At 44.4% G+C, this 25,116-nt stretch overlaps 1 long non-coding RNA gene across 3 annotated transcripts; it reads right to left on the reverse strand.

Moving 5' to 3' along the window:
• Positions 1–621: 621 nt before the first annotated feature.
• Positions 622–24,738, reverse strand: LOC136308462 (uncharacterized). Of its 3 annotated transcripts, none has more exons than XR_010726101.1 (6): positions 24,467–24,738; positions 20,388–20,492; positions 19,080–19,149; positions 10,042–10,160; positions 7,116–7,275; positions 622–969 (listed from the first exon to the last, which is right to left on the reverse strand). It is a non-coding gene; the product is annotated as an uncharacterized lncRNA (long non-coding RNA). The 3 variants fall into 3 exon arrangements; XR_010726100.1 differs by having other exon boundaries at positions 10,042–10,163; XR_010726102.1 differs by lacking the exons at positions 7,116–7,275; positions 10,042–10,160 and having other exon boundaries at positions 24,467–24,730.
• Between the last annotated feature and the right edge of the window lie 378 nt (positions 24,739–25,116).

The following is a 25,116-nucleotide window of genomic DNA, read 5'->3' on the forward strand; positions in this document are numbered from 1 at the left end:
GAAAACCCAGTTTCTGTAGGATGATGTGGCAGCATGTGCGCATGCGCAGATGATGACAACACCGTGTATACAGTGGAGCAGCCCACAGCCATGCCAGTTGAGATGTGGATGGTACAGAGGAAAGTTCAGTGTGTTCTGTGGCTTGCTAAATTCAAATCCATGACCAAAATGCAACGTAAATATCAGCGCGTTTATAACGAAGTGCCACCACATAGGAATAACATTACTCGGTGGGATAAGCAGTTGAAGGAAACCGGCAGTTTGGTGGAGAAGTCCCGTTCTGGTAGGCCATCAGTCAGTGACGAGTCTGTAGAGGCTATATGGGATAGCTACCTAAGGAGCCCTAAAAAATCTGTGCATGAGCCCACATCGAACTGCACTGAATAGGTATGAAACTGGGAGAGTTTTCCTTTTATTTGGTGCAGATTTCACACTTCTATTGTTTTTTGTTGCTTTCCTGTGACCGGTCAAAAGTGCACCATGACTTTATGAACACACTGTATAATGGGCTTAGAGTGACTGAGTAAATACATGAATGAACATTTTTTTCTGAGGTTATAATATGTCTTAATTCCCAAAGAAAAATAAACACAATGTACAAATGTAATGTAGGATATATATATATTTAGTAAAATTCATTTTCTACTAACAGCTTTTAATTGTTAATCTTCTGGAAAAAATTTTACATCCAGAGTCAAAATGAAGTTTACAGAGCCCCATGTTCAGTGATTCCAAATGAACATGTGGTTCTTTTGAATTCTGTGACAAGACACAGATCAGCTACTTAAGCGTCCATAAAAGGAAAAACATCTGAAGGAGGATATTAGCGTGCACTGACTGAAGCCCCTCGCTCACCTGCTCTCCCAGCTCACCCACTTTTACTTGTAGAAGCATTTCCATGTTCTTCAAAATCATTTCCACCTCTTCAATTCGCTCTTCTGTGTCTTTAAGCTGTTTTTTATGTTCTTCCTGCCACAAAAGAAGGTTACAGACAGTATTTTACTTTCTTTTGGGGGTGTGTGTGGGAGGAGGAGAGATAGTGAGGCAGACTCCTGCATGTGCCCCAACCAGGGTCCACCTGGCAACCCTGTCTGAGGCCGATGCTCAAGTACCGAGCTTAGTTTAGTACCTGAGGCTGACACACTTGGAACAACTGAGCCATCATCATCAGTGCCTGGGGCTACCCTCTTGCCAATTGAGCCACTGGCTTCGGGAAGGCAAGAAGAGAAGGAGGAGAGGGAGGGGGAGAGAAGAAGACTGTCGCTTCTGTGTGCACTGACTGGGAATCGAACCTGGGATATCCGTATGCCCAGCCAAAGCTCTACCACTCAGCCACTGGCCAGGGCTGTATTTTACATTTTGAAAAGAGTCATCTCAGGCTTATTTAAAGTGGAAATTAGCTAAAATTTGCAAATTTAATAGTAAGTATAGATAACCTTTCATCTGTATAGAGTAAATTTTAAAATATCACATGCCACAGCCTGACCAGGCAGTGGTGCAGTGGATGGAGCATTGGACTGGGATGCAGAGGACCCAAGTTCGAGACCCCGAGGTCGCCAGCTTGAGCGCAGGCTCATCTGGTTTGAGCAAAAGCCCACCAGCTTGAACCCAAGGTCGCTGGCTCCAGCAAGGGGTTACTCGGTCTGCTGAAGGCCCCGCGGTCAAGGCACATATGAGAAAGCAATCAATGAATAACTAAGGTGTTGCAATGCGCAATGAAAAACTTAATGATTGATGCTTCTCATCTCTCTCCGTTCCTGTCTGTCTGTCCCTATTCCTCTCTCTGACTCACTCTCTGTCTCTGTAAAAAATAAATAAATATAATAAATAAATTGTTAAAAAAATTATAAAATATCACATACCAGAAAACTCATTTCTTTGTAGTTGAAGAAGCCATGGCCAGATAGCTCAGTTGGTCAGAGCATCGTCTGGATACACAAAGGTTGCCAGTCTCTTTATCGGGGCACATACAGACACAGATCAGTGTTTCTGTCGCTCCCTCTATCTAAAATCAATTTTAAAAAATTAAAAAAGCCCTGGCCAGATTGCTCGGTTGACTAGAGCATCGTCCAGACGCACAGAGGTTGCTGGTTCAATCCCGGCTCAGGGCACATACTGGAACAGGTTGACGTTCCTGTTTGTCTCTCTCCTTTCTCTCAAATCAATAAATAACAACAACAACAACAAAAAATTACCAGGCTGCTTTGTCCTAAAAATGTAATCATATATGACTCCAAAGTGAGTTCCCCCAAATGCATTACTAAGTATTTCCAAAGATTTTCTGATTGTTTTTGTCAATAACCTGTCATAATTCATTTCTAGCTTAACATTTTTGCATAATACTGAAAGATTCTTTGTAAGAACATACACTTTACAGACACTAAATTTTGCCCATCTTGGAATTCTTTCTCTAACTTTTCCTCATGAAGGCACCCAGTGCCCTCTGGCTCTGGATCTCCACAGCCACCTGCCCTGGACTTTTCCCCATGAACTGCATTGTGACATTTCAGGACCGAATTGTTTTCTCAAGCTTTTAACTTAAACACTTACACAGGGTTCACCCACACAGTTCAAACACTTTAAAAGTGCTTCCTCCTTGAGGCCTTGCAATCATGCTTTGAGGTGGGTACCACGGGTGTCTGAATTTTACAGATGAGGAAACGGACCAGAGTTGAAGGAACTGGCTGACAGTCACTCAGCTGGGAGGTGGGGAGCCAGGATCCCAATCCCTGCAGTCCATGCTCTGAGCCATTGTGTCCTGCTGCCCTTTGAGGCAGTGACCCTCCTTCTGCCTCTAGATGCCTAGTGCAGCACCTGGCACACAGCAGCCTCCCAAGTCTATGCCGTTCCCTTGCTGACTTCTTGTTCCACTGCCCGCCCTCCTCTTCCCTCCTTCTGATCAATATTCTTAAACATGCCTAGTACATACCCACCTCAGGGCCCTTGCACATGCTGCTCCTGCTGCCTAGAGTCCTCTTTCCCGGGGGTATGGCTTGTTGCCTCAACAACTTCAGGCACTGGCTCAAGAACCACCTTCATTGGCTATCCTATTTAAAATTGCAAATACCCCATTCCAGAGCACTTATCACAATTTGACATATTATCCACATTATTTATTTTCTGTTTTCATTTCTTGGCTCCTTACCCTCTCTAAAATAGAGGCTCCAGAAGGGCACAGATTGTTGCCTTGTGTCGTTTCTGTATCTCCAATACCTAGATCAGTGTGTCCCCAGTGAGTAACTTCTGCCGTCCTCTGTACCTTTGGGTGGGTTTTTTTTCCCAGTCTGCATAATGGTTTGAAAAGTCTTTAAATTGGGCACATCATTTGGAAATGGAGTTTTCATGAAAAAATGTTTCTGGTTTTTCTTTGAAATCTGGAGAATTGGAATGGTGAGGCTTGTGTTCCTGCAGAGGCTGTACAGGCGGGACCAGCACCCATTGTCTCACTCACAGACTGTCCATCACCACCTTTCAGGCCCTGTTAGCATTTAGTATGTGGCCCCTAATGTTTAGCTATGGGGCCTTCTGCAGATACATACAGCCCCCAAGGACACACTGCATCTGGGAGGAACTATGGGCCCCAGGCTGAAGAGACCCTCAGGATTAGCTCACTCTGCTCTTTGACGAGGTGGGACACCATCCCCAAGAGGCTTACCACCCCTCTCTGACCCTTCCTGAGCATCTGTTAGAGTTCCTCATTACTCACAGTGAGAATCAGGGTCCCACATCACCATCTTTCAGGCCCTGTTAGCATGAGGCCCTGTACAACCAGTCCTTAGGGAGTTAGAGCAGCTGTTGAGCTGTCTTTCCCTTGGCAATGCGGCAGCTTTGGCTGAGAGATCAGCAACCCATCCTCGCCCTCCCATCACCATCAGCTGGAACCTCAGGCCCTTGTCTCCGTGCTTTATTGTGCTTCCAGTCCCCCTTCCTCCTCCTGGAGGCTGCACTCCAGGCAGAGCTGAGCTGCCCACTGTTCCCATTCCAGCAGCTGCTGCAGCTCAGCCATGCAGCCCCGAGGCAGACTCTGTTCCACCCGCCTCTGCAGCTGGTGGACCTGCAGGTGCTGGCCAGGACTGTAAACTCGCAGCCTCACGTTGGCTCCACGCAGCTGTACCAGGAAAATGCCACGGCAGCTTTGGTGTGACTGCTGAGAACTACACGGTCACTGACAATCATGGAAGACTGTGTTTAAGGACTTCCTACAACTACCAGGGCAAGTTACACATCTTCTCTGTGGTCCCTGCACCTGCAGCAAAACGCAGGACTTAAAAGAACCTATTCGTTGGAATTCTGACAGCAAAACTCCCATGTAGCCAGAGCTTCTGCACAGTGAGTGTCAGAATGACGAGGGTGAGATGTCACTTTGGATCTGTGGGAGGATCATGGTACATTCTGTCCAGTTTTACCCTCCGGCATACCTCACTGGAGTCTGGTTATTGCTGGATATGGTCATTTTCCTTTAAGTGGAGTTCACAGTCTTGAAACCTCAGTAAAGCCAGGGTCACCGAGGGCAATTAACACAGTGAATGCAGAAGGGAACATGACAGCAGGTGTGGAATGAAGCCCCCAGCCACCGAGGACAGCACAGAACTCTTGGAGTTACACTGATTATGATTGAACTGCACATCACGTGGCCAGTATTTTTCTAGGCAATCGGGAGGTCAGATCCAAACACCATTTATTTCACTCTGACTCTGGGAGCTTCATCTAGAATACAGAGCATTTCCTTGGTGGAAGAACTGACCAATCAGCCCTCACACAGCTCTGAGGCTCCATCAAATGTCATTCTTAGAAGGACATTTCAGATCTTACTCCCTGGCATATGTCATCAGTTTGGATCAATCTTTTTTTTTTTTTTTTTTTTTGGTCACACTTAGGCCAGGTCTCAAGCCACATGGTCAAAGAGAAAAGGAAGGTGCCCGCTTTAGCCCACAAGGGCAGGAGCGAGGCTGTGAACCTCCAGCCCAGATTCCTTTCAACATTCCCTGTGTCAACTCACATCTCAGGGGCCACGTCATCACTAACACAGCTGCTCTCTAGGACAGGGGTCATCCTGAGATGCACCTGCACACAAACAGCTTCCAGAAGGACAGCTGCCATGCTCTTTTGGGAGAGAAAGAGAAGGAAGAACCAGCGCTCAGGCACCTCTGCCAAAAATTGCTTCCTCTCTTGAGTCTCCTGCTTCAGACGGTCATTCTCCAGTCACCCCATCCAGAGCCCGAGCCCCGTCCCAGGCCCCATGACTCCAAGTGTCAGAGTGCCCACGCATCCCAACGGCACTTCTACTCTGTCACCTTCTACAGACACCGTGCTCTGAACCCTGGTGCCTGACAGCAACCTTTTCTGCAGGGAAGCTGCCGTGGGCTCAGCATGGGCGTCCCTGCAGCCTGCTTTGCAACCATCTATGGGCAATGAGCCCATAAGCATCCACAAACTGTGTTCTCGCCAGTCCGTTCCATTTCCCTCTTCATAGAAGAGAGATGCAGATGGAGCTGGCCCAGCCCCAGAGGCCACAGGCCGCCCTTCGTGCTTCTCTGAGCCTTCCCACTGCCAGGTGGGGGCTGTGCTGTCCCCTCTGAGAGGTAGGCTCTGAGCCCTGTTCGTGAATCCAGGCTAGACTAACACAATGTTGGATTTTGTCACCAGGCTTATAAAATAAAACAGAAAACAGTGCTGGCACCTCCCATGCATCACCCGAGCTGCTCTCCTGCTAGTGCGTGTCCAACCTACTTGGCTCTGTGACCCCTCAGAGCTTCCTCGGCAGCACCCACAGAGGCACCAGTGACAACACTGGCTCCCTCCCATGTATCCACACCCACCCTCACCACAGCTCACTCAAAGGAGCCTTAACTGGTCTTAGATGCCTCTACTTCCCTCCTCTGGACTTTCATCAGTGTGGCTTGAGGGGAGGTGTCTAAATCACAAAGAAGCAAAAACCAGCTCATGTTGCAGTGGGATTACTTATGTGAGGTATCTTCTGCGTGTGACGCTGGTTGACTCCTTAGCCTCAAAGAGTTCAATCTGGCTGGTTGGCTCAGTGGTAGAGCATTGGCCCGGCATGTGGAGGTCCTGGGTTGGATTCCCAGTCAGGGCACACAAGAGAAACAACCATCTGCTTTTCCACCCCTCCCGCTTCTCTCTCTCTCTCTCTCTCCCCCACCCACAGCCATGTCTCAATTGGTTTGAGTACATCTGCCGTGGGCTCCATGGAGCCTCTACCTCAGGTGCTAAAAATAGCTCAGTTGTGAGCATGGCCTTAGGTGGGCAGAGCATCAGGCCTGTATGGGGGTTGCAGGGTAGATCCCAGTCAGGGCACATACAGTAGTCTGTCTCTCTATCTCCTCTCCTCTCACTTGAAAAAGAAAAACAAATGGGAACCCCCAAATACAGAGGCACCTCTGGGAAAGCACTTGTTTGCAGTAGGAAAGCTAATAGCCTAAAGGAGCCCCCAACAAACCTGGAGGGTCCCACACTCAGACTGACCCCTCTGCAACATCAAGCATCCTGCCCTCAACCAGGTGACCATGGCCAAGTCCATCTCTGGGGCCAAAAGCCAGTAGGGGGCCCTGCAAAGAGTTTCAGCAGAGCGAGGCAATTGCCACACTCAAGTGCAGTTGATTCTGGGACAGGTCAGATGGGTTAAAGACCCCTTCCCTGCTGTGCTGGGGGTGGGTAGCTTCTTCCATGGCCCCTCTTCCCTCCCTATAGCTCCCTGGCCCTCCAAGTGCACCCCACATCTGAGTATCTTTAAAAAAGAAAAACATGCTTCCAGCGAAGTCCACAGTGCTCAGGTAAAAGTCCCGTACATAGAATCATGAAGTCAAAGGGTACTGACACTCAGCTCTGAGACATATTTTGCCAAACTGTCCTCCAGAAAGGTTTACCAATTTACTCTTACCATCAGAATTCCTCTCTGCTGTCTTTCCAGATACTTGGGATTTACAAAAGCTGCTGAAGTCCACATATTTTCCAGGTCTTTGCTGTTAAGCCCCTCACTTCAACTGTGGAGCAGTGCCTACCTTTTGCCACGTCAGGGCTGCTCCTGAGGTGTTTTCGGCCGCTCCTCTATGTGCCCGCCCCTCTCTACCCCACTACCCTCCCTGGCCTCTGCTCACCTGCAGCTCCTCCCGGTGGCCAGCCTCCCCCAGTCTCTGTGTTCACAGCTGAATGGTGATGCAGTTTTTTTTCCAGTTGGGACTGCTGGGGAGAGGCCTTCTCTCCCAGCTGAAGGACCCTGTGGTTGAGCTGAAACAATTGATCCTTGCATTTCTGACTCTAGAGCAAATGGATTGAAACAAATGAGTTGTTTTTCTTTCTTTTTTTTTTTTTTTAAAGTGGGGGCTGGGGGGGGGCGGACAGGAAGAAATGAGAAGCACCAACTTATAGTTGCGGCACCTTAGTTGTTCATTGATTGCTTTCTCATATGTGCCTTGACTGGGGGTTGAGGTGGGGAGTTCCAGCCAAGCCAGTGACCCCTCGCTCAAGCCAGCAACCTTGGGCTTCAAGCCAGCGAAGTTTGGGCTCAAGCCAGCAACCATGGAGTCCTGTCTATGATCCCACGCTCAAGCCAGCAACTTCTGGGTTTTGAAACTCGATCCTCAGCATCCCAGGCCAATGCTCTATTCACTGTGCCACCACCTGGTCAGGTGAAAGGTATTTTTTTTTAAAACAGCAGCTCAATTCAGATCATTTCAATGGTTTTAAACCAGGGATTGTTTCCCAGGGGACATTTCCAATGTCTTGAGACATTTTTGGTGACCACAGCTAGGGAAGGGAGAACAAGAGCTACTGGAAGCTAGTGGATGAGATACTCAGTGCCCTCCAATACACAGAGTGATCTGGCCCAAACGGCAATAATGCAAACATAGGAAACCCTGATCTACCCCCCTCCCCCAAATAAGATGCATCTGGCCAACCAGAGGTGGTTATATGCCATAAAGATCCAAATCACTGTTCTGAAAACCTTTCATAAATTTCTCATTTCTTCCACAGTTATTTCTAACATTACTTTAAGCAATTTAAAGGGGAAAAAAAAACCCTGCCTGGCCTGTGGTGGCACAGTGGATAGAGCTTCGACCTGGAATGCTGAGGTTCCTGTTTGAAACCCTAGGCTTGCCCAGTCATGGCACATACAACAAGCGATCAATGATCAATGCAAGTGAAGCAACTATGAGTTAATACTTCACACACCTCACCCCCTTCTCGCCTCTCTCTGTAAAATCAATAAATAAAATCTTAAAAAAAATTAAAAACCCTAATTAAATTTGAGATATATAAATATCTTTGAAATCCCCTTTACTCTTTGTCATTAAACACCTAAATGTAGCTTTCTGTAGGGTATAAGCATTGGTTCAATTGTATATTTTGCTTTTCCTAAAAATCCACCACCTGCAGACAGTGGGTGCCAAACAAACGCTAACTGGTGGATGAGCAAGTGCACTAGGAGTTGAAACAACTAGGAAGTTGGCCCTACAGTCTTTCACCATGGACATTCCAGTTAGTCTACTATTTTCCACACATGTCTTATTCTAAGCTGCCTATTTGCTTATTTGCTTTTTCCCACAAAAGTCAGTGCTCGAGGCCTTGTGTCAGCAGCTCCCCAGTGTTCTCAGAGTGGCACCCTGAGCCAGCTCCAGCACTCTTGGCAATGTGCACACCTCACTCCCAAGGGCTGCAAACAACCACATTCATGTTTTTGAGGGTTGGATAAGCACACACTGGAACCTAGAAGTTGTTGATTATTCAAGCTTAGTGAGCGCACTAATTTATCTTGACAGTTTCTCATTCTCTTCTCTGTAAATTGTCACTTTGTACTTTCCTGAGGATCAAGAGGTGTTTCCACACGATAAGTTCATGGCAGCTGCATCTGGTATAAAGCTCATTGTGTTTATTTTTTTTTTTATTTTTTTTTTTTTTCTGAAGCTGGAAATGGGGAGAGACAGTCAGACAGACTCCCGCATGCGTCCGACCGGGATCCACCCGGCACGCCCACCATGGGCGATGCTCTGCCCACCAGAGGGTGATGCTCTGCCCCTCCGGGGCATCGCTCTGTCGCGACCAGAGCCACAATAGCACCTGGGGCAGAGGCCAAGGAGCCATCCCCAGTGCCTGGGCCATCTTTGCTCCAATGGAGCCCTGGCTGCGGGAGGGGAAGAGAGAGACAGAGAGGAAGGAGGGGGGGGTGGAGAAGCAAATGGGAGCTTCTCCTATGTGCCCTGGCCGGGAATCGAACCCGGGTCCCCCGCACGCCAGGCCGACGCTCTACCCCTGAGCCAACCAGCCAGGGCCTAAAGCTCATTGTGTTTATAACATTTTATTGGAAATAGTTTCTTCTTTAAGATTTTATTGATTTGAGAGAGAGAGAGAGAGAGAGAAAAAAAAGAACAGCATGGGGTAGACAGAGGAGAGGAAGGGGAAGCATCAATTTGTAGTTGCTTCTCTTATGTGCCTTGACTGGGCAAGCCCAGGACCTCAAACCAGTGACTTCAGCATTCCAGGTTGATGCCTTACCCACTGAGCCACCACAGGTCAGACTGGAAAGTTTCTGGGGTTTTTTTTTTTCCAGTTACAGGTTACATTCAATATTAAATTGTATTAGTTTCAGTTGTATGGCTTAGTGGCTAGATAATATATACTCCTCACAAAAATTAGGGGATATTGCAAAATGAATATGAAGCAATAAAATTTCCCCTAATTGTTATGAGCAGTATATTTTACAAAGTGTTCCTCCTGATATATCCAGGACTCACCTGGCACCATAGGTATTATATTATTGATTACATTCCTTATACTGTACTTCACACCCTCTGACTGTTTTGTAACTACCAATTTATACTTCTTAATCCGTTCACTGGCTCTAGCCCGTTGGCTTAGAGGTAGAGCGTCGGTCCAGCATTTGGAAATCCTGGGTTCAATTCCTGGTCAGGGCACACAAGAGAAGCAACCATCTGCTTCTCCATCCCTTCCCCACCCCTCGTCTCCTCCTGCGGCCATGGCTCAAATGAGCAAGCTGGCCCCAGGCACTGAGGATGGCTCCATTACCTTGCCTCAGGTGCTAGAGTGGCTCCTTTGCCGAGCAGCAGCCCCAGATGGGGGTTAGGTTACTGGGTGGATCCCAGTCAGGGTACATGCAGGAGTCTGTCTCTTTGCCTCCTTGCCTCCTACTTGATTTAAAAAAAGAAAATTTTTTTTCAGCTATTTCACTCAAGTCGCCCAACTCAAATCCCTTTTGGTAACTCATTTGCCCTCTATGACACTGTCTTTTGTTTGTTCATTTATATTGTTAGATTCCACATACTAGTGAAATCTTGTAGTATTTGTCTACTCTGACTTTTTCACATAGCATAATACCTTTTAGGTCTGTCTATCTGTTGCAAATGATAAGATTTCATTTCTTTTTTATGGATGAGTAATATTTCATTGTATATGTGTAGCACATTTTTTTATCCACCCATCTACTGATGGGCATATGGGTTGCTTCCTTATTTATTATAAATAATGCTGCAATGAACATAAAGGTGCATGTATTCTTTCAGTTTAGTGTTTTGAATTTCTTTAGGTATATACCCATTTGCAGAATTCCTGGGTCATTAGATAGTTTAATATTTTGAGGATTCACCACACTGTTTTCCATACTGGCTGAAACCAATCTACATTTGCACCAACAATGCACAAGGGTTCCCTTTTCTCCACATCCTTGCCAACAATTGTTTGATTTTTTGATTATCGCCCTGACAGGTCTGAGGTAATAATATCTCATTATGATCTTAATTTGCATTTCTATGATGATTAGTAACATTGAGCATCTTTTCATCTGTTTATTGGCCATTTGTATTTCCTATTGGAAGAAGAGTATATTCAGGTTCTCTGCTTATTTTTAAATTCAACTGTTTAATTTCTTGGTGTTGACTGTATGAGTTCTTTATAAATTTTGGATATTCACCTCACACCGGTTAGAATGGCACTCATCAACAAAACAACACAGAATAAGTGCTGGTGAGGATGTGGAGAAAAGGGAACCCTCCTGCATTGCTGGTGGGAATGCAGATTGGTGCAGCCTCTGTGGAAAACAGTATGGAGATTCCTCAAAAAATTGAAAATCAAACTGCCTTTTGACCCAGTCATCCCACTTTTAGGAATATACCCCAAGGACACCATAGAATGGTTCCAGAAGGAGAAATGCATCCCCATGTTTATAGCAGCATTGTTCACAATAGCAAAGATCTGGAAACAGCCCAAGTGTCCGTCAGAGGATGAGTGGATTAAAAAGCTTTGGTACATATATACTATGGAATACTACTCAGCCATAAGAAATGATGACATCGGATCATTTACAATAACATGGATGGACCTTGATAACATTATACGGAGTGAAATAAGTAAATTAAAAAAAAACCTAAGAACTCTATGAACCAATGCATAGATGGGACATAAAAATGAGACTTAGAGACATGGACAAGAATGTGATGGTAACAGGGCGTGGGGTGGAGGGGTGGGGAGGGGGCGAGGAAGGAGAGGGAGGGAGTGGGGGGAGGGTAGTGGCACAAAGAAAACCAGATAGAAGGTGACAGAGGATTTGACTTTGAGTGAGGGGTATGCAGCATAATCAAAGGTCAAAATAATCTGGAGATGTTTTCTCGGAACATATGTACCCTGATTTATCAATGTCACTGCATTAAAATAAATAAAAATAAGATTTAAAAAAATATTTTGGATATTAACACCTTATGGGATATATCATTAGCAAATCTGTTCTCTCATTCAATATGTTTCTTTGCATTTTGTTGATGGTTTCCTTTGCTGTGCAGAAAACTTTTAGTTTGCTGTAGTCCCATTTATTTTTCATTTGTTTCCCTTACCCAAGGAAATAAAATCACAAAAAAAATGTTAATAGACATGTCAGAGATTTTACTGGCCATATTTTCTTTCGGATTTTCTTGGTTTCAAGCACTACATTTAAACATCTAATCTATTTTGACATCATTCTTATGTGTGGTGTTAAAACGTGGTTTACTTTCACTTTTTGCATGTATATAATTTTCAGAACACTATTAATTGAATAGACTGTCTTTACCCCATTGTATATTCTTGCTTCCTTTATCAAACAAATATATACTGAACGTATAGGCATGGGATGATTTCTGGGCTCTCTATTTTGTTACATTGATCCATATGTCTATTTTATGCCAGCACTATGCTTTTTTGATTACTATAACCTGTAGTATATATAGTTTGATGTCAGGTAGTGTGGTATCTCCAACTTTGTTTCTCTTTCTCAAGATTGTTGTGGCTATTTGGGATCTTTTGTGGTTCCATATACATTTTTGGATTACTTCTCCTAGTTCTGTAACATTACCCATTGTTAGTATTTTGATAGGAATTGTATTGAATCTACAGATTGCTTTGGGTAGTGTGGACATTTTAATGATGTTAGTTCTTTCTATCCATGAGCATGGTATATGCTTCCATTTATTTGTATCTTTTTCACATTCTTTCTTCAGTGTCTTATAATTTTTTAAGTGCATGTCTTTTACCTTCTTGGTTAAATTTACTCCTGGGTACCTTCTTTATTTACTGCAATTTATAAATGGAAATGTCATAGTTTCACTTTCTGATAGTTCATCATTGGTGTATAAAAGTAAAACCAGTATCTGAATATTTGTTTTGTATCTTGTTACTTTACCAAATGTATTTATCAGTTCTAGTAGTTTTTTTTTGGTAGAATGTTTAGGGCCCTCTATATACAATATCATATCATCTGCAAATAATGAATTTTACTTCTTCCATCCAATTTGAATGCCTTTTATTTCTTTTTCTTGTCTGATTGCTGTAGCTAGGAATTCCAGTACTATGTTGTGTAAAAGAGGTGATAGTTGACATCCCTATCTTCTTCCTGATCTAAAGGTAAACACTTTTAGCTTTTCCCTGTTGAGTATGTTACCTGTGGATTTGTCATATATGGCCTTTATTATGTTGAGGCATGTTCTCCCTCTATTCCCACTTTGCTGCATTTTTATCAAAAATGGGTGCTGGGTTCTGCCAAATGCATTTTCTTCATCTACTGGGATGATCATATGATTTTTATCATTCATTTTATTTATGTGGTATTTCACATTAATTGATTTGCAAATATTGCAACAAACTTGCACTCTAGGAAAATTCCCACCTGATATAATCTTTTTTAAATTTTAATGACGTTTTTTGAGACCATGATAATTTCAACTATCTCTGACTTGTATTCTTTTTTTTTTTTTTTTTACAGAGATAGAGAGACAGACAGAGAGGGACAGATAGGAGCAGACAGAGAGAAAGAGAGAGAGATGAGAAGCATTAATTCTTCATTGTGGTACCTTAGTTGTTCATTGATTGCTTTCTCATATGTGCCTTGACCAGGGGGCTACAGCATAGCAAGTGGCCCCTTACTCAAACCAGTGAACTTGGGCTCAAGCCAGTGACCTTGGGTTCAAGCCAGTGACCTTTGGGCTCAAATCAGTGACCATGCAATCAGGTCTATGATCCCACACTCAAGCCAGTGACCCTGCACTCAAGCTGGTTAGCCCATGCTCAAGCCAGTGACCTTGGGGTTTCAAACCTGGGTCCTCTGCATCCTCATCTGATGCTCTATCCACTGTACCCCCACCTGACACATCAATTCTTTGGGGGTCATTTATACTATACACGAGCTCATAGAATAGTTCTCCCTATATTTAACTTATAAGTGAATAAACAGATGTAAACGGTCAAGGCTCTAAAAGCCCCTGGGTTTGAAAATTTCCTTGAGTGAATGAGTTCAACTTCAGCTGGAAACAGTCAAGGCACATATGAGAAAGCAATTAATGAACTATTTCACTCAGTCGCCCAATTCAAATCCCTTTTGGTAACTCATCTGCCCTCTATGATGTTGTCTTTTGTCTGTTCATTTATATTGTTAGATTCCACATACTAGTGAATCTTGTAGTATTTGTCTACTCTGACTTTTTCACATAGCATAATACCTTTTAGGTCTGTCTATCTGTTGCAAATGATAAGATTTCATTTCTTTTTTATGGATGAGTAATATTTTATTGTATATGTGTAGCACACTTTTTTATCTACCCATCTACTGATGGGCATATGGGTTGCTTCCTTATTTATTATAAATAATGCTGCAATGAACATAAAGGTGCATGTATTCTTGAATTTCTTTAGGTATATACCCATATGTGGAATTTCTGGATCATTAGATGGTTCCATTTTTAATATTTTGAGGATTCACCACACTGTTTTCCATAGTGGCTGAAACCAATCTACATTTGCACTAATGTGCCACAATGAAGAATTAATGGTTCTCATCTCCCTTCCTGTCTGTCCCTATCTGTCCTTCTCTCTCTCTCTCTCTCTCTCTCTCTCTCTCTCTCTCTCTCTCTCTCACACACACACACACACACACACACACACAAACACATACACAAAGGAATTTCTGAGCAATTAGAGAAATATGGATAGGTCTGAATACTGGTCATGATTAAGTTCCTTAAGTGTGATAGCAATACTGTGGCTAGGTAGAAGATGCACTCACTTTTTAAGAGACACCTGCTAAAATATTTTGGAGCAGAGTATTATTATATCTGTTACTCTCAAATGGTTCAGAAAACACATACATGGACAGAAGTACAAAAGCAGATATAAACAAATAACTGAAGCACATATTACAGTGAACAACTGTAAAATTAAGGTTGTTGTGTGTGGCTGGTCAGTTTATTATCATTTTAACTTTTCTGTGTCTTTACAGTTTTACATTAACAAAAAGCTGAGGGAAAGCAAGCAAGTGGATGCCTCTAATCCATTTACAAATGTGTCCTGGAGATAAGCTGGAATGGGGTAGGGTCAGGCAGCTATCTGAGCCCAGGAAATCTTCAAATAAGTCATTTATACAAAATGCTGGTCCTCAGGCAAACGTAGAGTCTGAAGATTCATTTTAAATCAATCCCTGAATTATTCTCCTAATGGAGGAGGCCCAAGCAAGGCTACCACACATGCGTGGAAGCAAACACCCAAATCTGGGAGCCAAGACAAGCCACTCACCACAAGCAGTCTGAGGCAGTCTCTGTGGCAGGAACCTCATCAGTGCATGGGAAGAGGGGGGCCAGGAGAGAAAAGCTGGGGGACTTATCTCGGGGATGGAGCAGGGATTTAAGAAGCTGAAGGTGGCCTGACCTGTGGTGGCGCAGTGGATAAAGCGTCGACCTGGAAATGCTGAGGTCGCTGGTTCAAAACCCTGGGCTTGCCTGGTCAAGGCACATATGGGAGTTGATGCTTCCAGCTCCTCCCCCCTGTCTCTCTCTCTCCCTCTCTCTCTCCTCTCTAAAATGAATAAATAAATAAATAAAAATAAGAAGCTGAAGGTAACAAAAACACTCCTAGAACTAATTAGTAAGCTCAGCAATGGGCAGGATACAAGACCAAGAGATAAAAATGCATTGTACGTCCAAGTCCCAACAGTGAACATGCAGAAACCAAAATTCACAACAGTACTATTTGGGGTTCCTGGTCTGGCACGTAAAGAGCTTGAAAATCATTATTCCCATCTCCTAACAAGAAAGAAAGCAGAATAAACTGAAAACCAACAATGCTTCTTCGCTCCATCAGAGAATTGAGGTCACAGGGCAAACCAGCACCCTGAAAACTGGAGACGCGGCAAAGAGAACTGCTGTTTACCGGGAGCAGATGGCTGGAGCCTGAAACAGGACGGGACGCTGGTGCTAGAAGAGTGAGTGCTGGGGGCTGTGCCTGAACTGGCTTGAGTCACAAAGTCACAGGAGGCCAGGCTCAGGGGAGCCCCCCACTTTCCCAAACCTCAGAAACCCTTACAATTAAGATCAGAGAAAAACGCCCTCTCGCTTCTAACAAGTATAATAAAGTGACTGCTACTGACTTTATGTCCCCCCAAAATTCATATTGAAGACCTAACCCCCAATGTTATTATATTTGGAGATAGGACTTTTAGGAGGTAATTAAACTTAAATGAGCTCAAAGGATGGGGTTCTAATCTGAGAGTGCTATGACCTGATAAGAAGGAAAAGAAGAGACAGCCTCTCCCTCTGTGTGCACGCGCTGAGGGACGGTCATGTGCAGACAGTGAGGACAGACGTCTGCAAGCCAAGGGGAGAGTTCTCACCAGGAGCCAAATCAGCCAGCACCCTCATCTGGGACTTCTGGCCTCCAGAACTGTGAGGCAATAAATCTCTGTTGCTTAAGCCCCCACCCAGTCTGTGGTGTTTTATATCCTAGGGAGACTGCTACAGTGACCACTTTGAAGTACATTCACAGCACTCTGTTCTTATCTGGCTCACAGAGGAAACCACTTTCCCAGAGTGAAACCAACATAGGAGAAAGGGATACGCAGTGGCCAGAATAAAAGAGCAACATCAGCAACTGCTGACAAGGATATGGAGAAACTGTATCACCAGCAATTTCCACATTGCTGGTGGAATGTAAGTTGTTACAACCACTCTGGAAAACAGTTTGGCAGTTTCTCATAGAACTTAACACCGAACTACCACACATACATAGCTCAGCACCTTCACTGTTGGGCACTTATCCCACTGAAATAGAAACTTACCATATTACAAAATCCTGCACAGGAATATTCATAGCGGCATTATTTGTGATGGCCCAAAACTGAAATCAGCCCAGCTATCTATTAAAAGGTGAATGTTAAAACAAACTGTGGGGCCCTGGCTGGTTGGTTCAGCGGTAGAGCGTCAGCCTGGCTTGCAGGGGACCCGGGTTCGATTCCCGGCCAGGGCACATAGGAGAAGCGCCCATTTGCTTCTCCACCCCCACCCCCCCTCCTTCCTCTCTGTCTCTCTCTTCCCCTCCCGCAGCCAAGGCTCCATTGGAGCAAAGATGGCCCAGGCGCTGGGGATGGCTCCTTGGCCTCTGCCCCAGGCACTAGAGTGGCTCTGGTCGCGACAGAGCGATGCCCCGGATGGGCAGAGCATCGCCCCCTGGTGGGCAGAGCGTCGCCCCTGGTGGGCATGCCAGATCCCGGTCGGGCGCATGCGGGAGTCTGTCTGACTGTCTCTCCCCATTTCCAGCTTCAGAAAAAAAAACACACAAAAAAACAAAAAACAAACAAACTGTGGGACATCAATACCTTTGAATGCTATTCAGCAATAGAAAGAAGCTATGCCACTTGGATGACTCTCCAGGGTTATATGTGTGCACAACCAGTCCCAAAGGTTATATTCTGTATTACTCCTTTTATATAACACTTTGAAATCACACAGTTTTAGAAGTGAAGGAAATATTATTGGTTGTCAGGGGTTGGGGTGGGAGTAGGGCGCAGGAAGGCGGTGGGTGTGGTTATAAAAGAACAACATGACTGGCCCTGGCCGGTTGGCTCAGTGGTAGAGTGTCGGCCTGGTGTACAGAAGTCCCGGGTTCAATTCCCGGCCAGGGCACACAGGAGAAGCGCCCATCTGCTTCTCCACCCCTCCCCCTCTCCTTCCTCTCTCTCTCTTCCCCTCCCGCAGCCAAGGCTCCATTGGAGTGAAGATGGCCCAGGCGCTGGGGATGGCTCCTTGGCCTCTGCCCCAAGTGCTAGAGTGGCTCTGGTCGTGACAGAGCGACGCCCCCTGGTGGACGTGCCCGGTGGATCCCGGTCGGGCTCATGCGGGAGTCTGTCTGACTGTCTCTCCCTATTTCCAGCTTCAGAAAAATACAAAAAAAAAAAAGAACAACATGAAAGGTCCTTGTGGTGTCAAGGACCCTTCAGTATCTTGACTGTGGTGGTGAATATATGAACCTACACAGGGAATAAAATTGTGTGGAACTTACACACAAACACACACGATTACACAAGTATAAGTGGTGAAATCTGAATAAGATCCATGCATTGTATCGATGTCAATAGCTTGGTTGTGTTATTTGTAACAGGCTAATTTGTGTCCTCCCAAAATTCACATATTGAAGCCCAAACCCCCAATACCTCAGAATATAACGGTATTGAGAGACAGGGTCTTTAAAAGAGATGATTAAGGTAAAATAAAGTCATATGAGGGGCTGTAATCCAATATGATGTGTCCTAGTAGAAAGAGATTAGGAGAAAGACACAAACCAGGGAAGGCCATGTGAGGACATAAGGAGAAGACAGCTGTCTACAAGCCATTAATAACGATATAACATATTCTAACCCATTGAATAAAATAGGAAATCTATGATAATACTATAGTGAGGTAACTGAATAATAAATAGAGAGAAGAGAAAGCTCTTACACTGAAATACCAATTAATAAATACAAAAGGAATAGTGGAGTTAGTCACCAACTGGCTACCATCATAGAAATCATAGTAATAACTGACTCCACCAAAAAACAAAAGATGCTGAAGTAAGTGGGAGTTTGATGAAGAACAGAACATTTACAAAATATCAAAGTATCCACCCATAAGATGAGAAGAATAACTTGACTGTGGAGTAGCCTGGCCAACACCGCTAACCAGGAATCACTAGTAATGGGGCCAATCACTGTGTCCAACTGCATGAAATGAGAACACAGTACCAGTTTTTTATATTTCTGCCAAAGATGCATTATCTCAATCTAATTACAAGATGCATTATCTCAATCTAATTACAAGGAAACATCAAACTTGAGGAAGTTCCTACAAAATATCTGCTTGTTATCTTTGGAAATGCCAAGGCCCACGGTGGGTGAAGCATCAACCTGGAATGCTGAGGTTCCTGCTCCTCCCCCTTCTCTCTCTCTCTCTCCCTCTCTTTCTCTCTAAAATGAATAAAGTCTTTTAAAAAAGTGCCAAGGTCCTAAAGCCCCAGGGCAGACTGAAAGAGACTGAAGGCCAAGCACGATTCTGCCCGGGTGGGAGGGCTGGCAGAGCTGACCAGGCAGGAGTAAGGCAGGGACCCCGCACCACATTCATTTCCTGATTTTGAGGGATGAGGGGTTGACGGGTCACAACTCACACTCAAATCTTTCAGAAAAAAGTTCTCTATTTCCTTCTGGTACATTTGAAATGACTTCAAAATAAAATGGAAAAAGGGAGGCTGTGGCATCAGCATCATGCCAGGTGTGGATACTTGACCTGTTTGCTGAGCTCGTCCATTTCAGAGCAGGCCTTCTCCTTGTCTCTCTTTAAAGCCTCCATTTCCTTTCTGTTGAAGAAGCAAAATTAACATATCACTTTGAGCAGCCAGTTTCTTTTTTCCCAGTCATCACCCTGTGTAACTGCAGCCTTGGATTTGTAGCCACACAACACTGTCACACCTGCTCCTGGTACCCTGCAACCACTCTGCCTGTTCTACACTATTCCAGCTGCGGCTGCTGACCCAATGCGGATCCGTCCTCAGAACCAGAGGACGCTGCCACGGTTACAGAACGTCCCTCACGACATTCCTCAATTCACCCATTAATTCCTCTTCAGCACAGCCTGAGACTACTCACTACCAGCAGCATAAAGGCCAAAGTGGCCTGACATTCAAGAAGTTCTTGTCCAAGGGGTGCTGGCAGTGAACGGAAAAAAATGGTTTCTAGATTGAAAAAACTTTTAGATTTCAGAACTGCTATAATGTAATAGCAATCACTTACTGACCACCTGCTCTGGATTTCACATTTTAATTAATCATCACAGCAATTGTATTAAATCAGCACCGCATTCTCAGCATTTTAGAGCTGAGCTAATCTTTAATTTCAGAGTTGAAAAGGAGGCAACCACCTGTCGTTGGATAAAATAGTGCAATTGTGAGAGCAGAACTCCACTGACAGGTTTTCTGTGTTCCCCTCACCCCCAACACTCTCTCCAGCCTCTGTGCTCAGGTCTTCGCCCCTCTTCCCCTCCCCACCTCCCCACCCTGACTCAGACTCACTCAAGTCAATAGGCCAGAAACAAATCTTGGAGGAAAAGTACAGCTGAAACCATTATCAAGACATGAATGAACAGGATTTACATGCCCAGAAAGGCATCATGGGCACCACTCACCCCTACAAAAGTACTTGCTGCCTCCCCCAGCCCTTAGCATAGTGTGGAGTGTTCTGTAGGGGTGAAAAGTGTGCGCACATGGACTTCAGAGAGATGCGGGTCTGTGCTGGAGTTGCGCGCTGTGGTGGTGAGTTCCTATCACGCACGCACTTTCTACTTCAAACTTCTGAGACCAGGCACTCAGGAATGAAGGTGGTTGCCAACATTTGCAAGGAGGTCTGAGCCCTTTCAGCATGTCCAGGCTGGTCAGAGGTCAGCACGGCTCACCAACTTAGGGTATTCTGGAATGCGGAGTTGATCTGTGAACACATTCCATTTTCTACAGCAATAATACCTTCTAAGCTCCTTCTACAAAGAGTGAAATGTGTGATAGGCTGTCAGTTCTGCGTGGAACCACTGAGACAGGGCCCGTACCTCTGTGTATCATTTGTCCTTTCTGTAGATTCAAGCTCTTGCTGAATCCTCCCCAGCTCATTTTTCAACACCGTGTTTTCTTCAGAAAGCCTATTCAACTCAATTCTGCATGAAAAATAAAAAGAGAAAGAAGAGTGGAAACTCTAGCCACTAGGACCATATGCAGTCCGCACAAGGCTGGTCTAGAAGTTGGAAGTCATGGCAATCCTGCAGTCTACATTTCATTTCCCCTTCCCTAGAGCTTCCTCTTCCTTTTTCTCTATCCAGTGTTAACACAATATGGTTTGCATCTCCCTAGAAATAAGCCACAGAAAACAGAGCTTTCTAAGCTTCCAAAATGATCACACAATTAACAACTTACTAATGTATTTGGTACCTTGGTTCCATTTACTTTGTGTTTATAGCTGACCTGTTTCTGCATCTTATAACCTCTAACTGAAATGTGTCCATGGTTGGTAGCAATGCACAATGTTAGTGTGAGTCCTTAGGTCAGTGGTTCTCAAAGTGTGCGCCAGGGCGCACTGCTGCACCGTAGAAAATTTCCAGGTGCTCCCTATGGTATTCCAGAGAAATATGTGCCTGTTGGGGACCAAAAAGCCAACAGGGATTTTGGAGTTTAGATTTTTGGGGGACAGAGGTGTGGGGAATTGGCCGTAAGCTGACAGTCTGCCCAACCCTCCAACTCACTTGCCTGATTAGGTTGCAGAAGGCTGTTAAGCTGTGGTGCTGGATTGTTTATACTACCCCCATGTTCCCCGGAAAGACTGGAGGCAAGTTTCTTCTATCCTTTGTTTGGTGTAAAGTTAAGATGATATGTATGGTGGGGGTTTTCTGCACTTGGTAAAAATTCCTGGGTTGCCTTGGAAACATGATCAAAGATCTCATTGAATTACTAATGGCCCACTTTGCCCTATAAATAAAGCAAGATGCAGTTTTGGGGCATGCTTTATTCTTGCCAGCAGCAATTACAGGGCCTTCTCAACCTCATATTTTCTTAATTAGGCATATTTTCTTAATTCCACATCTTTCCCACTTGGGACCTGGAATTACTAGCTGCGCTGGTTCACAGTATGTACCCAGATATAAAAATAAATATAGTTACTCTAATATACCATTTCATTATGAAAATATTGCTCTTTTTCTTAACACATCATTATTATATTTATTATTAACACATCATTATATTATTTTTAGATAAATACACCCAAATAAAATGGATAGATTTCTCAAAAAAGAAGCATGATATTGAAGAATTCAATTCTGGAAGTGAGCAAATGTTAAGTGTAAATAAAATAGGACTTGAAAGCTGACGGGCAAAATTTAATTTATAGCATTTTCCATCACTTCACATTGAACAATACAATTGGATTAGAAACCCATTTATGAAGAGACCTGAAGATGGCAGCAGAGTAGGCAGATGCACAGACTCCCAGCTCACACCACTGAACTGGATTACAAACTAATTTAGGAACAATCAGCGTGAAAACCCAACTCTGAACTACAAGAATAGCTCTCAAAAACCAAGGAGAAAAGAAGAAGCCACAACAAACCTAGTAGGGAGCACCTGAATCTCTCCTGCTTACAGGAACGGGTGTGGGGTTGAGGCTGAGAGCCCAGAAGGGCTCTCACTCCAAAGAAAAGAGCAGAAAATACTGCTCACAGCCACTTGTCTGGCAACCAGGGAACGAGGTATGTTGAAAGGGCTGGCTTGTCTACCAAAAAGAAAGGGGAGAGAGAGAGACAGACGGTGAGGGGCAGAACAATGCAGGGGACAACCTGAGAAGCTGACTCATCCAGTGCTGGAGGCGGCCATAGCTGAGGGAGGGGCTGATCCTTCCACAAAACAAAAGAATAAAGTGCTTCCGGGTCACAGATCTCCAGCCATCTCTCCAGGTTCAATCAGCGCAACAAGACACAGCTGAAAACAAGAAGTGGGGAGGAGGGGCAGTAACTTAGGTCTCCATGGAGATCTGAGATATACCTCCCTCTACTGAAGCTGAGAAAACACCCTGCCCCCAGAGAGTCAAACTGGCAGAAGAGGACTTCAGAGTCTCAGGTTACACCCACTGCATTCCTGGATACAGTTTCAAATAAGCCCCCTGCTGAGATAAGATAAACAAGACTATCACATGTTAAGAAAACAAACAAATCAAGACTTCAAAGTAGTCCAAAGCCGAAAGTGGATTACAAATAATAGCTGATGCCAACCCAAGAAGACCTAGAAATAACACAATTGAAAACTGGAGGCAGACAACACTAAGGCTAGACTCAACCAGCTCTACAAACAAAACACCCAAACACACAGACATAATGAGAAGATAGAGAAGTGCAATCCAAATGAAACCACAAGAGAAACCTCCAGGATCTGAACTGAGTGATATGGAAATAACCAAACTTCCGGATGCGGAGTTAAAAATAATGATTGTAAGGATGCTTAGGGATCTTAAAACAATGGATGGTCATTACAAACACCTAAATAAAGAAATAGTAAGTATAAAAAGGGATATTGAAATATTAAAAAAGAATCAGTCGGAGATGGCAAATACAATATCAGAAATGAAGACCACAATGAAAGGAATTAAAAACAGGATGGATGGAGCTGAGGATGGAATCAGCGATTTGGAGGACAACTGGAATGAAGGCATGAAAGCAGAGTAAAAAAAAGAAAAGAGACTCAAAAAGTCTGAGGAAACTCTTAGAGAGCTCTGTGACAACATGAAGAGAAATAACATCCACATCATAGCGGTTTCTAAAGAAGAAGAGAAAGAACAAGGGATAGAGACTTTGTTCTATCATATCATAGCTGAAAACTTCTCTAAATTAATGCAGGAGAAACTCTCACAAGTTAAAGAAGCACAGAGAACACCATCAAAGAGAAACCCAAAGAAACCTACACTAAGACACATCATAATTAAAATACCAAAGCTAAGCAATAAAGAGAAAATATTAAAAGCTGCTAGAGAAAAAAAAGGCTATCACCCACAAAGGAGCCCCCATAAGGATGACATCAGACTTCTCAACAGAAACACTTGAGACCAGAAGGGAATGGCAAGAAATATTCAAAGTAATGCAGAACAAGAACCTACAACCAAGACTACTTTATCCAGCAAGGCTATCATTTAAAATTGAAGGCAAAATAAAAAGCTTCCAGGACAAAAACAAACAAACAAACAAAAAAAACCCTCAAGGAATTCATTACAACCAAACCAATGCTGCAGGAAATGTTAAGGGGCCTGTTGTAAACAGATCAAAGTGGGAAAAGAATATAGCAAAAAAGAAATACAGCTTTAAAGAATAAAATGGCAATAAACAAGTACATATCAATAATAACCTTAAATGTAAATGGATTAAATGATCCAATCAAAAGACACAGGGTAGCTGCATGGATAAGAAAACAGGACCCGTACATATGCTGTCTACAAGAGACACACCTTAAAACAAAAGATGCACATAGACTGAAGGTAAAAGTATGGAAAAAAACATTTCATGCAAATGAAAATGAAAAAAAAAGCTGGGGTAGCAATACTTATATCAGACAAAATGGACTTTAAAACAAAGAATATAGTAAGAGATAAAGAAGGCCATAATGATAAAGGGAGCAATCTAACAGGAAGATATAACTATTATAAATATCTACGTACCTAATATAGGAGCACCTAAATATATAAAGCAGACGTTGATGGATATAAAGGGCGAGATCAACAGCAATACTATAATAGTAGGGGATTTCAATACCCCACTAACATCACTAGATGGATCCTCAAGAAAGAAAATTAACAAAGAAACAGCAGACTTAAAGGACACACTATCAACTAGATTTAGTAGATATCTTCAGAACCTTTCACCCTAAAGCAGCAGAATATACATTCTTTTCAAGTGCTCATGATACATTCTCTAGGATAGACCACATGTTAGGGCACAAAAGTGGTCTCAACAAATTTAAGAAGATTGAAATCATATCAAGCACTTTCTCTGATCACAATAGCATGAAACTAGAAATCAGCCACAACAGAAAAACTAAAAAATTCTCAAACAAATGGAAACTAAATAGCAGGTTGTTAAATAACAAATGGATTTACGCAATGCAGGGGAGGCCGGCAGGCGGGGTGGCTCGGGTAGGAGGGACCTTCGGAAATGCCGGAGGGCGGAGAAGCAGGGTCCGCGTTGCCGCCGCCGCCTCTCCGTGGTGGTTGTGATGCTCCCCGCTCACGGATCCCCGTCCCTGGGAGCCCCTGGGCCCGAATCAGGAGCTGCAGAACAGGTGAGGCAGCCTTCCCGGCGCGGCTGCGGCCCCGGTGTGGAGACAGTCGACTGTGCCGCTGGGTGGCGCGACGGGGGCGAGCTCCCGGCGCCTGTCGTCTTTCTTCCGCGCGCCAACGCCTCCCAGCGCCCGGCTGCGCCGCCCATCCGGCGTCCAGGGCGGTCAGTGCCGTGAGCCGGGCGGCAGATGCTCTCCCCAAGCCCGGGCGGCGAAGCCCTGCAGTCTTGCTGTCTCGCCCGCTCCCCGCTCCGGTGACCACGCTGGATTTTCTCTGACATGTCGTGTGGGCGGATCGGGCTCCCACTGGGGAGGGACCTGAGCAGGGAGAAAGGATGCAGCGCCGAATGCCGGGTGGTTCTTGCCCGGAGCCTTATCGGACCACTCACACATTCAGCTTTGTTTTGCTTTGCTGTGATTTTACTAAATTTCATGCTTTAGATTTCTCTATGGGGGGGGGGGGGGAACTAA

This window comes from Saccopteryx bilineata, chromosome 6 (genome assembly GCF_036850765.1).
Source record: "Saccopteryx bilineata isolate mSacBil1 chromosome 6, mSacBil1_pri_phased_curated, whole genome shotgun sequence".
Classification (NCBI taxonomy): domain Eukaryota; kingdom Metazoa; phylum Chordata; class Mammalia; order Chiroptera; family Emballonuridae; genus Saccopteryx; species Saccopteryx bilineata.